Source organism: Globicephala melas, chromosome 6 (genome assembly GCF_963455315.2).
Source record: "Globicephala melas chromosome 6, mGloMel1.2, whole genome shotgun sequence".
Lineage (NCBI taxonomy): Eukaryota > Metazoa > Chordata > Mammalia > Artiodactyla > Delphinidae > Globicephala > Globicephala melas.
Genome location: NC_083319.1, coordinates 32,420,024 through 32,435,090, shown reverse-complemented (window position 1 = coordinate 32,435,090; position 15,067 = coordinate 32,420,024). Strand labels below are relative to the sequence as shown.

At 39.8% G+C, this 15,067-nt stretch overlaps 1 long non-coding RNA gene across 2 annotated transcripts in view; it reads right to left on the bottom strand.

Moving 5' to 3' along the window:
* Positions 1-14,791, bottom strand: part of LOC115838693 (uncharacterized) — a 615,736-nt gene extending 600,945 nt beyond the window's left edge. For both annotated transcript variants that reach the window (XR_009564271.1, XR_011377532.1), the window contains exon 1: positions 14,665-14,791. This is a non-coding gene — a long non-coding RNA (uncharacterized lncRNA). The remainder of the gene's footprint in view (positions 1-14,664) is intronic.
* Positions 14,792-15,067: the final 276 nt, after the last annotated feature.

The following is a 15,067-nucleotide window of genomic DNA, read 5'->3' as shown; positions in this document are numbered from 1 at the left end:
AGGTGACCATAAACCAAGGAGTGCCAACAGCCATCAGAAGGTGAAAGAGGCAAAGAATGAATTCTCCCCTAGAGCCTCCAGAGGGAGTGAAGCCCTGACAACACCTTGATTTCAGACTTCTGGCCTCCAGAGCCATGAGAGAATAAATATCTGTTGTTTATGCCACCCAATTTGTGGCAATTTGTTACAGCAACCATAGGAAGCTAATACAGTGAACAAAGGCATTTTGGTAAGGAATCATGGGTTGAAGTCCCACTCCTGTCATTCAGTCCCTATTTGTTCTTTAGTAAGTTGGTTAGCCTCTCTGAGCCTCCATGACCTTATTTGTAAAAATGGGATAATCAAGGGCTTCCCTGGTGGCGCAGTGGTTGAGAGTCCGCCTGCCGATGCAGGGGACACGAGTTCGTGCCCCGGCCTTGGAAGATCCCACATGCCGTGGAGCGGCTGGGCCCGTGAGCCATGGCCACTGAGCCTGCGTGTCCGGAGCCTGTGCTCCGCAGCGGGAGAGGCCACAAGAGTGAGAAGCCCACGTACCGCAAAAAAAAAAAAAAAAAAAAAAAAAATGGGATAATCAAACCTGTGCTGCTATCCCCCAGGGTTCTGATAAGAATCAGATGAGATCATATAGGTGAAAACATTCAGAATACTGTAAAATCCTTTACAAATATGAATTATTATTCTTATACTTTATCTGGAATTTAATGAGGTTTGGAGCCCAGGCTCTTTATTCAAGCCCACTTACTGCAACCCTTTACATAAATCAGCACTTGTCTAATTTTAGCAATGCCAACATTATATCAATTTTCTTTTTTCTTTTTTTTTTTTTTTTTGGTACGCGGGTCTCTCACTGTTGTGGCCTCTCCCGTTGCGGAGCACAGGCTCCGGACGCGCAGGCTCAGTGGCCATGGCTCACGGGCCCAGCCGCTCAGCGGCATGTGGGATCCTCCTGGACGGGGGCACGAACCCATGTCCCCTGCATCGGCAGGCGGACTCTCAACCACTGCGCCACCAGGGAAGCCCTATATCAATCTTTAATATTAAATTTTATTTATAGAATTAAACTATCACTAATATACATAGTACCTCTTTAGTGTTAGGATTTAATGAAGGTCTAATTACCACTAACCTTATCCATTTCACTTCCCTCCATATATCTTCTACTACTGTCACACTTATTTAGAAAAGAGACCATCTAATTGGTTTATTGCCCCCATATACATTAACAAATCAGTTCTAACTGATCTGCCTTCAATAATATCTGTGAACTCACTTAACACAATCATAATTCTTTCTCTAGCTGACCTTAATTATTCCTTACTGAATTTTTCTTGGCTAAGAATGAATCATTAATAACCTCTTCCTCCTATTTTCTGGTTTTCCCCAATAGGTGGATCCTGATCTACTGCCAGACCTAGTTTCACCTTTCCTGAAATCAAGTATATTTATGAAGTATAACCATAAACTAAGGATATCATTCCACAAGTTATGCACAAAAGTTTTATAACTCTATAATCTCACTTTATCCATGTACGAGTTTATATTTTCTAGAGAATTTTTCCATTTTTACTTCACAAGAAACATCATCAAACATATTCCAAACTATTGAGAGGCTAGTTCTACTGCAAGCTTCAAATTTCTTTCCTTCAGGGGACTTTCCTGGTGACGCAGTGGTTGAGAATCCACCTGGCAATGCATGGGACACGGGTTCGAGCCCTGGTCCAGGAAGATCCCACATGCCACAGAGCAACTAAGCCTGTGCACCACAACTACTAAGCCTGCGCTCTAGAGCCTGCAATCCACAACTACTGAGCCTGTGAGCCACAACTAATGAAGCCCATGTGCCCTAGAGCCCGTGCGCCACAACTACTGAGCCCACACGCCACAACTACTGAAACCCACGTGCTCTAGGGCCCATGCTCCGCCACAAGAGAAGTCACCGCAATGAGAAACCCATGCACCACCACGAAGAGTAGCCCCCACTCGCCGCAACTAGAGAAAGCCTGCATGCAGCAACAAAGACCCAACACAACCAAAAAAAAAACATTTCTTTCCTTCAGTGTAAGAGTTTGACATTAAAAATAAATAGTACTCTGATGATGCAGTCTTTATTTTCTTGTGCCATAATCATTCTTTTCTATATCAGAATTGAAAGATATTCAAATTTTCCTTAGATCTAACACAGAGTACCATAAACATTTTATTCTTTGAAATTTTGTCTCTTCAGAGTAACTTAAAAGAATTTTTCCCAAACAGAAGTTCAAAACAGTAAAACCTTGAATGGGCTTTTGAGATTTGTAAATGTAATAATCACTTGCAATTATTATTATCAATAACACACATCCTTAAGATGAGATGTCCTTTAGGTGTCCCTACCAAGCCACTGAATTGTGGGCAGTAAGTTATTTTAACATGCTTCACTACGTTTCCATAAGTAGAAATTAAATCACTTCCAAGATGTAAATTAAACACTTGGTTCTCAGGATCATCACTAAAAATTTCAAATCAAAAGTTACACTTAGGGGACTTCCCTGGTGGCGCAGTGGTTGAGAGTCCGCCTGCTGATGCAGGGGACACGGGTCCGTGCCCCGGTCTGGGAAGATCCCACATGCCGCGGAGTGGCTGGGCCCGTGAACCATGGCCGCTGAGCCTGTGCTCCGCAACGGGAGAGGCCACAACGGTGACAGGCCCGCATACCGCAAAAAAAAAAAAAAAAAAGTTACACTTAGGAAATCCACAACCATTATTTTGTAGAAATACAGATGAATACTACTCTATGGCATTATCCATAACTTTAAATATAGGCTTTACCTGCCTACAAATGGGTTTATAAAGGTACCTACTATTATCACTTCAGATCAATAAGAAATTTACTAACAATGGTTTCCTAACTCTCTGGTCTCTAAATGACCTACATAAAAGTAAACTGCGAACCTCTTCCAACAACCGTTAGCCTCTACATTTTTCAGACAATCGGATCCCACGTGAGACTGCCAAAATACTACTAATTCTGTGAAATGTGCTAATCCTCCTGATCATGAAAACTGGAACTAACGATCTTCATTAAGAATTTTAACTCTGGATCCTCAGAATACTTCTTAAGAAACAAAAAACATCCTAAGAAGCTGTCCATTCCCCAGTCACCCATCTTAGCAACCAAGTGTAGAACCTGGCTCCTCGCCACTAGAGGGGGGTGTTTCTTCTATTGGTTTCTCTTTCGCCTAATTTGGCTTACCAGAATTTCTGGTTCAACTAGAAATTAGCCTCAAGATCAACATCCTGACCTTTATTTCCCCTTCATACTGTGTGGCCCTTTCTTTTTATTTCAGGCTGTAAGCCACCACTAAAATATCAACTTCAATCCCTGATTACCTGTACAATTATGTCCCATGTCCTATTTCATTGCCTTTTTACTAACAAACAAGATACACAGAGCTGATTCTAGAGACTTTGACATTAGTTCATCTGAAAAAAATCAGAAAATGCAACCAACCTCGCTTATTCTTTTTCAGGAAAAAGGCTTTTTTTCATTTTCCATGTTCACATTATTTCATTTGAATCACAACAAAACTACAGAAAAGAATTGAACAATTAGTAACAAATTCCAAAGAAGAAACTCTATGTCTTTAAGTGACTTGCCCAAGATTTCAGGTAGCAAATAGTGAAGCCATAATGAAGACTCAAGTGCCCTGACCCCTAGACATTTCTGGTGCTACCTGTTCTATAGGCACTAGATGAGAAAATGGACTGAGGACTGACCTACTCTTACTTTTGCCATACCAGTCTAGAGCAAACAGCTGTGTGACTACTTAACTCACTATTATTTCTGGCAAAGATTATACACGTCTTAGACTAGCCCCCACTGGCCATAAATTCACAAAGTGAGACAGGAGTAGATGAGAGGGATAAAGGAAAAGAGAGGCTCAGGGGAGAAGGAAGAGATGAAAATAAATCTATTAAACAATTTTGAGGCCAGGCATAAGATGCTAAGTATGCAAGAACAGGGACCAAGATGCATCGAGGAATCAGAATCAGGAAAAGAACAAATGAATGACAAAAAGAAGCAGTCACACCACCAGATAGTCAAATGATCCAAAAGGCTCCAGAAGAGGGACTTCTCTGGTGGTCCAGTGGTTAAGACTCCATGCTCCCAGTGCAGGGGGCCCAGGTTCGATCCCTGGTCAGGTAACTAGAACCCACATGCCGCAGCTAAGAGCCCGCATGCTGCAACTAAAGATCCTGCATGTAGCAACGAAGATCCCATGTGCTGCAACTAGGACCTGGTACAGCCAAATAAATAAATAAATGTTTTTTTAAAAAAAGGCTCCAGAAGAGATGATGGCGGCTGGCTGATTCCTTGCTGCTTTCTGTGAAGAACCCTGGTTCTTCTGTGAAGAACCTCTAAGGGCAGAAGCCCTTAGAGAAGACTGAGACAAGAATTGGCCAGTTAAAATCTGCACCCACTTTCTGAAGCCATAAGGGGAGGGAAGAGCCCCAATAAAAGGAAATCTATCATAATAAAATCAAAACCGTTTGACATGAATCTGCTTGGGACAAAGTGAGTATACCACTCAGAATGCTTTTCGCTGCAAGTGACAAAATCCCAGATAATGCTGGCTTACACAATAAGGAACTGTGTTATCTCACAGACCTGGAAGTTCAGAGGTAAGGCAGACCAAGTACAATACAATCAGAAGTTCAGTAAGGTCATCAAGAGCTCAGGTTTCCTCTCTCTGTTCTGCCATCTTCTAGATCAGCTTCCTCCAAAGCTAGTTTCTCTCATTACCCTAAGATGTCTTGAGCTTTTCTAGCTATCATATTCAGACATAACAGCATCAGAGGAAGAAGAGGCACCATCTCTTTCTTTTATCTCTTTTTAGGGTCAAGAAAACCTTTCCCAGAAGCACCCCGGCCCTCCACCAGGCTTCCCTTCACATCTCATTGGCCAAAATAGGTTACAGGCCATTCCTAACCCTTCATTAGCAGAGGAAATGGGATTAACCATGACTGCTTAGACTCATCATCTAGGGTAGAATTAATGCTAGTCAATCACTATGACCATACCATGGGCAAGTTATAATGTTGAGTATTATTGTGACATTGTTTTCACTCCATAACAAACCTATAATTTATTATGTTGCTTCCAAGATTTTAACGATGAGGCATGTGCTTTGCCCAAAATTTAGGTAATTACTCTTTGCTGACATTCCATATTTGCCATCATAAACTTTTTTATCAGTTATAAAACATTTTATTACAATTTTCTTGGCCAATCCACTATTTAAAAAAAAAAAAACTTTAATGCAATATTTTAGAGCAAGAATGGTAAATAGGTTTGTCACAGCAACTCCAATAGGTACAGCTACTTAGAATCCCATTTCAAGAAAGATCCAAAGATGAGTTTGGATCCAATAAGTAATAGTGCCATGACTGATTAGTGATGTCTACCATGTACTCAGGTTTGCGCACAACACATAGCACATATCTGCCAACTCTGATGTAGAGAAAATCTATTTAAATAATTTCCCTCCAATGACAATGGATCTCTCTGCCTTATTTTTATTTTAGTCAGGAGCCAATCTAATTCCTACCCTCTCTTTATTATTCCCATCTAATTTATATATTTATACACATAATATACATCAAGTATGAACTCCAAAAATTATTCTATAGATAATCAGAGCGTTCCACAGGGACCCTTTTGTAAATATATAGAAAGGGTTGGCAGAATGGCTTAATTTACAAACTGTCTCACTTAAATAAAGCAGGGGGGGTGTCTTTGGGGCCCAGGCTAGTTGTGGATCTCAGCAGCCTTCAGGGACAGAAAGAAAAAGAGAATGGCAATCTATTCCCAATTAAAGTGGACTGGCCCACAGTTGCAGGTCAAAAGGGAGAAAGGAACCAAAGCCTAAACCTGGACAAAGGTGATTAATCAATAATTGGAGAATGCTTAAATAATGGCAGATTACAAACAGTATGCAGAGTTTATGTGTATAAAATGCATTTGAAAAGACAGAAAAGGACAACAGTGGTTATTCTTGGGTAAATTAATTTATGGCTTTTTTTCCTTTTGTCCTTCTACTCGTCTACATTTTTCTGACTGTCCTGTACTGCACATACACTGCCTTTTTAATGAGGGGAAAAAAAACAATAATGGAAACATGTTTTTATCTCATCCCTCAATGTTTTGGTTATTCCAATTAACCTCTTATTGCCTTGTAGTTAAGATCGAGTTTGTCCAAGTATGCTATTGTTGGGCAGCTAGGTTGTCTTAACCTTTTGGTATCACAAGCAACAAAGTACTCTTGTAGTTGAAAATTAATTTGAAATATAAAAGAAGAAAAATTAGAAAAATCTCTAGAAAATGGACCAAAAGTGTTTAAACACCCCATAATATACTAAAAGTATCACTACTCAAAAATTAATAACTTAGGATATTCACACCAAATAATTGTTTTAACCAAATTGTCCAGTTGACCAGTTTACTTTCAACTAAATTGTATTTGGACAAAATTGATTTTGGCCAAAATAACTTTAAGTCAAATTGGTATTGGACGAGTATACTACCAGCATCAGAGGAAAGTCTAAATGCAGAGATAAGAAATAGCACCCCTCCCAAAAAAAAAAGGTTCAATAATAAGCAACAGGCAAGTCTGAAAGAGAAACATCACCTGGGGCAATGTTTCAAAGTAGAAGGAAGTGTTTATCAAGGAGCTATAAAACTAACCCAAGTAGCTTAGAAAGTGCTAGTAAGGATATCAAGTAAATTCAGTTTCAGCTGCCTGCTTGGACACTCTCCCCTAGGTAGAACAATGCTGGGTTTTCTCCAGGTTCCCTAGATGAAAAACTTAATCTGTTTGGAGTTCAAATTGAGGATGTATGTTCCCCAAATCATTCATCCACAATCACTTTCCCAGTAAATGAGGTTCTGGAGCTGGCCACTGCATGATGGGGATTCCAAACCACTTCTTGGGCATATTATGGTTCCCCACCCCAAATTATAGAGGGTAATATCCCATATTGTCAGACAAGCAGAGGTAGCAGATGATGTGAATTTGCACGGAAAGAAGCAATCTGAACTGGATTGCCGCAGGAGTAAAAGACCCAGGTAGTGGGTTTCAGCTTCTAGAATAGCTGGTTAGCATGGCCAGAGAGAGTTAGAAGACATCTCTGGCTTGAACAGTCTTCGAAGGAACCTGATTACAGTTAAGATTTCTTTTTAGCCCATTATTGCTCCATGGAAAATCCTGGAGAGCTTTCTGAGCAGCCTGTATTCATTCAAATATTAACTGGCTGTCAGGCTGCTGGTGTTGCTGAGGTAAGCAGAGAGGTAGCAGGGTAGAAGGCAAAGACATCTGTGCCATTAAAGAAGGCATTCTATAGGAAGGAAAACAGAGAAATGCATTTATATTCAGTCACAGCAAAGAAGGTGTGAAAAAACAAGGTAGACGAATCAATTTGTTTCTACTAAAAAGCAAAACAATGTAGAGGGACTATTCACAAATGGTGTTGGGGCAACTGAGTAGCCATTTGGAAAATAATTAAATTTAGACCTATGTCTCACACCATACACTAAGAAAAATGCATCAAAAAACTTAAGTGTAAAATAGAAGCCATAAAAGTAGTAGTAAAAAAAAAAAAGTAGTAGTAGAATATGAGAGAATTCTTTTATAACCTTGTAGTGGGGCAGGCTTTTCTAACTATGACACAAAACCCAGAAGTCATAAAAGAGAAGACTGACAAATTCAACTACATTTTAGGGAAAATCTACATGGCAAAACACTATAAGCAAAGACAAATGACAAACTGGGGTTGGGGGGGATGATGCAACTCATTTTACAGAGGGCAAACCTCCATATTATAAACATCAGCTACAAGTTGATTTTCAAATGACCGCCCCCCCAAAAGAAGAAAAGAATATAAGAGATACTTCACAGAAAAGGAAATACAAATGGCTTTTAAACATATGAAAATATATTCAAACTCACTGTTAAAAAGAAATAAAAATTAAAACCACACTAAGATAACAATTTTCACCCACTGGATTGGAAAAAATCCAAAAGTTCAATAACGCATTTTGTTGGCAAGAACACGGGTAGTCAGGCACTCTTATACATTTCTGATGGGGGTATAAATTATACAGCCTCTATGAAGGGTAGGACCTGTAAAATCACTATGAGATACACTCTTTGACCACAATTCCAATTTTAGGAATTTACCCTACAAATATATTTGTACAAGTGTGAAATAATCTATGAAACAAAAGTATTTACTGCAGCATTGTTTCTAATAGCAAGAGATTGAAAATTTCCCAAATGTCTATCAATATGGTACTGATTAAATAAATGATGCTATAGCCACACAATGATGTGGAAGAGATCTCCAAGACATACTGTTAAAATGAAATATACCTCATATATTTTTCCACTGTTATGGAAAGAACACCAAGATACACTGTTGAGTGAAAAAGGCAGAATGGAAGCAGAAGCTTCCATTTGTATAAAAAAGGAAAGGAAAACAGAATTTATATTTATATTGGCTTGGGTATGCATTTTAAAACTCTAGGAGGATAGGAACTGAGTAGATGGTGGACAGGAGTGGAAGGGAAACTTTTTTGTTTCTGAACATTTTGTTGTTTGAATCATGTGAACGCATTACCTTTTCAAAAGTTAAATCTTAAGATTTAATATATTAAATGTTTAGAAAATATAATTTGAGTTCCTAGATAATATTCTACATTTATGTCCCTCAGTCTATGGGTGATAGATTGTAGACAAGTGACAAGAGGCCTTGAACTGTAAAGCAAAGTGAGGGTTACAATAGGAAATCTGATGACTAGAAGTGAAGAACTTACCAATGAACAGGTTGTACAGACCCAGGGTAGAGACAGTAAAGAAAAGAGGGAAGGACACCATCTTGTGAAAGTATCAGAGCAAAAGTGCCACATCGAAATAAAGAGATAAGCCAGAGATTAACTCTTGAGGAGGTTTAGGATCAAAAGGTGATATAATTCCTTAGGATACTTGAATTCTTTAGTTCAAACACAGATATCACAGAGTGCTGTGACTCAGGGGTACTGCCCTCAATATGGACAACTAGATGTGTCTGTAGTCTAGTCGCAATGGAGAGACAGATGGTTCAGAAGTAGCAGCACAGTGATGTACAGCAGGTCTTCTCTGCTGCTCTCTCATGCTGAACCCCTGAGTGAAACTCTCTCAGAAAAGTTAATAAGGCCACAAGGCTGGTTGTGATAAAGAAAATAGAATATTTTGAATAAAGCTTCTTGAAAACTGCTTTCATTCATTCATCAAATGTTTACAGAGCACCTATTCTGTGCCAAGAACTGCTCCATGGGCTCAGTAAATTCATCCTCCCAAATAAATATGTCCAAGATAATTTAAACAAAAAGGCATTTTAAAGGATTTTGAGATAAATAGAAGCTTCTCACACAAAAAAAATTTAAATATAAAAAGTCGCTAAAAAGTTAACTGGCAACTATAAAGTGCCATGAAACTATGGTAAATGGACTTCAAATTGTATACAGGTTATCCTGTTGTTTTTAAAAAGTGAAATTAATGACTTAGCATGAATTTAAAATAAGACAATCATTTTCAGAAATTAGAAATAATGAGTAAAATTTAATAATTTTACTAAACTTAAAAAGTATCAATATAAATCTTTAAAATATGGCTTTCTATTCTCATCACTACAATTGATAAAACAGGAAAACATAACCGGAAAAGAGAACTAATTCAGAACAGATATCAGGGAAGAATTTTTCCAGTAGTGAACTATAAACATGAGTAACAAATAATGAAAAACGTATTATGGCAAAAAATTAGAATCAGTTACTAATTACATGATCTAAGTAAGAAAACAGATACCTAAATACGTAGAAGAGGCATTTAAAAAGTAGCCCTAAATTAATGGACAAACCATGTTTTTACTATCCAAACCTAACTCAGATAATACATAAATCTGCAATGTGTTAAGATTCGGGTATTTCCCAATGCCTATAAAGTCAGCTCTCATTTATCCATAAAAATGTATCCAACAGCAAACCAGCAAGTTTGCAAACAGAATTTATTGTATTCTTCCTGTTTGATTTGCTAACATATTTCCAACTTAATACCTACTTGGTACTTTCCTTTTGACCTGCCTTCTCAATATTTCACTTTCTCTATCTGTTTATACTCTAAAAGGATGTAAAGACTTACAAGCCCACCATCACCAGTCCTTTTCTAGGAAAAAGCAAAAAGGACAGTTCTGCCTCAGCTGCTACATTTAAGAAGAAATGATTCATGCTTAGCATGCAGTGAGAATCAGAAAAGAGCACGAGGAGCAAACAACAGTATCCATTCCAATGAAAGTTTATTAATTTGTATGAAGTCAATTTGTGACTCATCCACATTCAAATGAATGAACAAAAACAAATTCCAAAGCTAAATATAAAATGACTTTTGGACTATCCAGGTTTCTGCTTGTTTCCACTTTCTGGACAAGACAAGGCTGTGATGCTGGCAATACATTAACACTCTCAGGCCACCAAGATCCCACTCAGTGGCTACAGTTATTTATCAAGTAGGCCAAAGAAGTTTAATATAATATTACTACAAATTACAAATCTGTATACTATACAAATATTTGTATAGTATACAAAAGAGCTACTGAACCTCCTGACTACAGCAATCAAGTAGTGACAGGAGACCAGGCCAGAGCTGACTCATGATTTACATTTAACCAGCCTTAAAAAGCATTCAACTTTAGAACCTGAAAGGATCCTTAAAGATCATACAGTCAGCCCAACATTATCCTTTTACAGATGATATTTAGGCCCCCCGCAAAAGATTAATTAACTTACCCAAGGTTGGGCAGCTTCATGGCAGCAAAACCAGCCCCAGGCCTCTGAGAAGCAATCTAGTGCTTTCTGTAAAATACAGCATCCCACTCCTGGAGAATATGCTGAAGGAACTGATCTTGTACATGTGAGGCAATTTTTTTTTTTTCCAGAGTTGGGTGATAGGAAAGGGCTATGTAGTTATATGTGGAGAGATATCTACTTGCTCCATCAACCCTAACTAAAATGCAGATCTTATTTCATAGGCATAAATAATATCCTGAATTTATCACACATGCGTAATAACTTTTCTCTCCCAAATCACTGTGGCCTTCCAGAGTTTACCAACGACTGGGGGAAACAGGACTAAGAAATAAACTATCTTTTTAACCAGATTGCAAGCCTGTCCTGTTATTTATTAATGGATAGAAAAATATTATTTAATGAGATCAAAAAATAATATTAGCACTTATACTATTAAGTAATCTTTCCTTCTCTGGTTTTTACTCTTTTCTAAAATTTTCTGTAACACAGAAAGTCTTTCCTGATCTATTATTTACTTTTTCCTTGTTAAATATTAATATTCTAATTCACATGAGCCTTTTTCTAAAACTTCTAAGAAATCATAATTCCAAAATCTCTTTGCCTAGTTTACTTCTGCATATACGTAGTGTTATACAAATCTATTTAAACATATCTTAGAAAGGATAAGAAACTCAAGAATTTATGTGTTGAACTGGTTATACATAGGTGCCATGGTTCTCAATTTTTTAAACCTTAAGAAATTTTCCCAAAAGAAGTTGATATTAACATTTCCTAGCCTACAGCATCCCATTCTTCATTGAGAGGAAGCAGCATAAGTGAAAGTACACATAGAGGGGGAAAGACTGTAGAAAAGTCAAACCAAAAGTCTGTCAGGGAAAAAAAAAAAATCATAGCAAATCTTCCTACACGGCTATAATAGGTACAAGCCAAGTTGCAATTTCCTTGTATCACCATGTGGCTGGCTGGGCTTGTGGTGGGCACTATACTCAATCAGGAGTGTTAAAAGTTGAGGTAAAGAAAACAAACCACTCATGTCAAAAATATCCTAATCCATATAACTGGTTAACTTATATTATGCCTGTTCTCCTTCATATTCAAATTTAGATGGGAAATATTTTATGGATATTTACTATCTCTGTTAAACTTAGGTGCCACAGAAATTTCAAAGATATGTGAGACATGCTTTTGAAGCTTATAGTTCAACAGGGCAATAAGCTGTGGACACAAGAGCACAAAAAGAAGGCAGTAAAATAAGGACTTTATGAAAGACTAAAGCACAATCTGGGTTCATTTCTTGAACTAGTTTTAGAGGAAGGGTAAGATTTCAATAAGCAGAGAAGGGAATGCCATAAAAAGGAAAACTATGAACAAATGTGGAAGGGTAAAAGGATGTCTGAAGAAAAGTGAGGATAACAGTTTGACTAGGATAGGAAAATTCTGTGGAAATAAAGAGGCCAGGATGTGGAGGCTTTGGGGTTTTATTTTGGAGACATATCCAGCTGCTGAAGACTTTTGAGCCCAGGAGTGATATAACAAAAGCCGTATTTTAGGAAGAATAATCTGGCAATGATAGAATTGATAAGGAAGGGATAGTATGCAGGTAGGTCAGACAGAAAACTACTACCATTGTCCCATGTTCCTAAGCCCAGTAATTTAAGTGTATAAGTCAATGTCAGCCCAAGCTACCAAATTTTATATACATATCTTAAATGTAGTATAGAACTTCTATAGTGATTCAGGAAAACATGGACTTACACACAAGTCTTTTAATTTTCTTTCCTATCTTCACCTTAGGTAACAACTTCTGGCTTGGAATTTTCATTTCACCTTTCCTCACCCAATTTTTGTATCAGCAAGACTCATCATCATTCTTTACATATTAGCAAAATCAACAAGATTTATGTCAGTGATTAATCAGAAGAGTCTTTAAAGCAATTCTAAATCCCATTTTGTTAAAGTAACTGCTTTATATCACACACAATAAATTTCCCCCAAATTTATATTTTATTTTCCAAGAGAAAGAGCACTTTCTTTCTTGCAGACAGACTACACCTACAAAACCAAAACAAAATGAAAGATAATTATCAAGTGAATCTGTAATAGTTACTTCATAGAAAGAATTTTTAACAGATTGGCTGCCATAAGTATCATGAAAGCAGAAACTAACTGCTTTCTTTGCTTTGGGTGTAAACTAGGCCACACATGAATGTCCCTCTTCTAGAAAAAGGACCAAACCAGGTTAAGTTTTCCACATTTCACAGATTAAGATAGTCTTATTCTATTTGATTTCCCAAAAGAAGAGATTTAATTATAAAGTATTGTTTCATTTGTCATCAAAAAGGTATTTTATATTACTGAAATGGTCATATTACATAAGCCTTACAGAAAATTATGCCTGACTTTTAGTAAATCAGACTTTTGAAACAGTATAGAACAATAGATATTAATTTGAAAAAGAGAACGATTCACTTGGTTTGAGGTCACCTAAAGAACTGCATATGACTACAGCCCTAGGTTTAAGCAGAGGATGGTGTCCCAGTTTGTAAGAGAGCCTTGTCTCTGCTTCCATGACTTTCCATTTGAGTGCAAAAATGTTGCCACTTATCAGTGACCACTGGAACCTCTCCAACAGTCAGTCCAGCTTCCTACCCAGAGGAGTACTAAGCCAGCTGATTGGCTCAGTGCAATCAGACAACAGCCCTCAGCCTCACAGTAGTCAAGGAACAAAGATTGGTGACCCGATACTCAGGAAGAAAAGGACGTAAAAGGCAGAGGAGGCGAAAAAGAGGCGAGGGAAGCATATAATCAACATAAACGTCCAGAAAGTCACATTCACTCAAAGAGTCAAAGGGAGAAATGCTTTACCTGGAGATATTCAGACAGGGATGGAATTTTTTTTTTAATGTAACATAAATAAGGAAACCGGTTTGAAACGGTCACTGAGGAAACCCAATTCATATAAACAAACTTAGCTAGAAGCTTTATAAGTACCTTCAGTGGGCAAGGATCTTTTACATACTAACATTTAAAAATGTAGTTTACTCAACAAATTCACTGAAAGGTGTTCTGTTTCCTAAAAACTGTACCTATTAACTGTTCTTTTCAGTGATTCCAGTTCTGCACGCGATTTCAAATTGAAGGGGGAATGGGTGGGGTGCAGGACATAAGAAATTTTTACAGCATGGAAATAAAAGTATTTTTAAACCTTCTTGGGGGTGAAAAGTTAGGCAAGAAGTAATACGTGGAAACTGTCAAGTGCTTCTCTACACATCCACCCACCAGATACCATCGCAGCCGGCTAGGGGAGTCTCCCTCTTCTTGCCTGACAGCTTCACTTTCTTTGAGGTCTGGAGCTGGTGATCACACTGGCCCGTCATGGTATTTTCATTTAACAAAGCAGTTACTCAACAGGGGAAAAAGCCACAAAGGAGCAGAGCAACTGCTGCTGCACCCGTGATGCAAGTGCAAGATGAGCCCCGGGCCGCCACCGCCGCCTCGGCTCCTCCGTGACGTCCGGGAGGGGTATCCCCGGCTCTCAGGAAGTGGTGGCCGCGGGCGGCTCCGCCCCCACACGACTCGGGGCTGGCCGGGCCGCGGGGTGGCTGGACGGCCGGGCCTGCCGGCTGGCGGGGATCGCCGTCCCACACCCGCGCACGCCCCGTGGGCCGCGCGTCCCGGGCCCTCCCCCGCGCCACCACTGAGGGCAGGCGCCGCGCCCTGACTCGCCGTCCGCTCAAGTCACAGCCCGCGCGTCCCACTCTATCCCACAGCTCACACCCACTCACCCCGACCCCCTGCGCCGAGCCCGGCCCAGCGTCGCCGGTCACCAGACTGGGTCGAGCCGAGTCCAAGATGGCGACTCCGCCCCCGCCCCCTCCGCACTCCCCGCGGGGTCTGGGCGCCCCCTCATGCGGCGAGCTGGCGCCCTAGGCCCGGCTAAAAATAGCCAGGCCCGACTATATTTGGTGCGGCCGGATCCCGGCGCGGCCGCGCGCACCCCGCCCCGCCCCGCGCGCACCCCGCCCCGCCCCGCGCGCACCCCGCCCCGCCCCGCCCCGCCCCGCCCCGCCCGGCCCGGCCGAGAGCTGCTCTGAATGGAGAAGGGGCGGGGGTGATCGAGGGGAACCTACTCCGTTATCTGCCGCGCGCGGCGGCGGCGGGGCCCGGCCAACCGCCGAATTTAGTAAC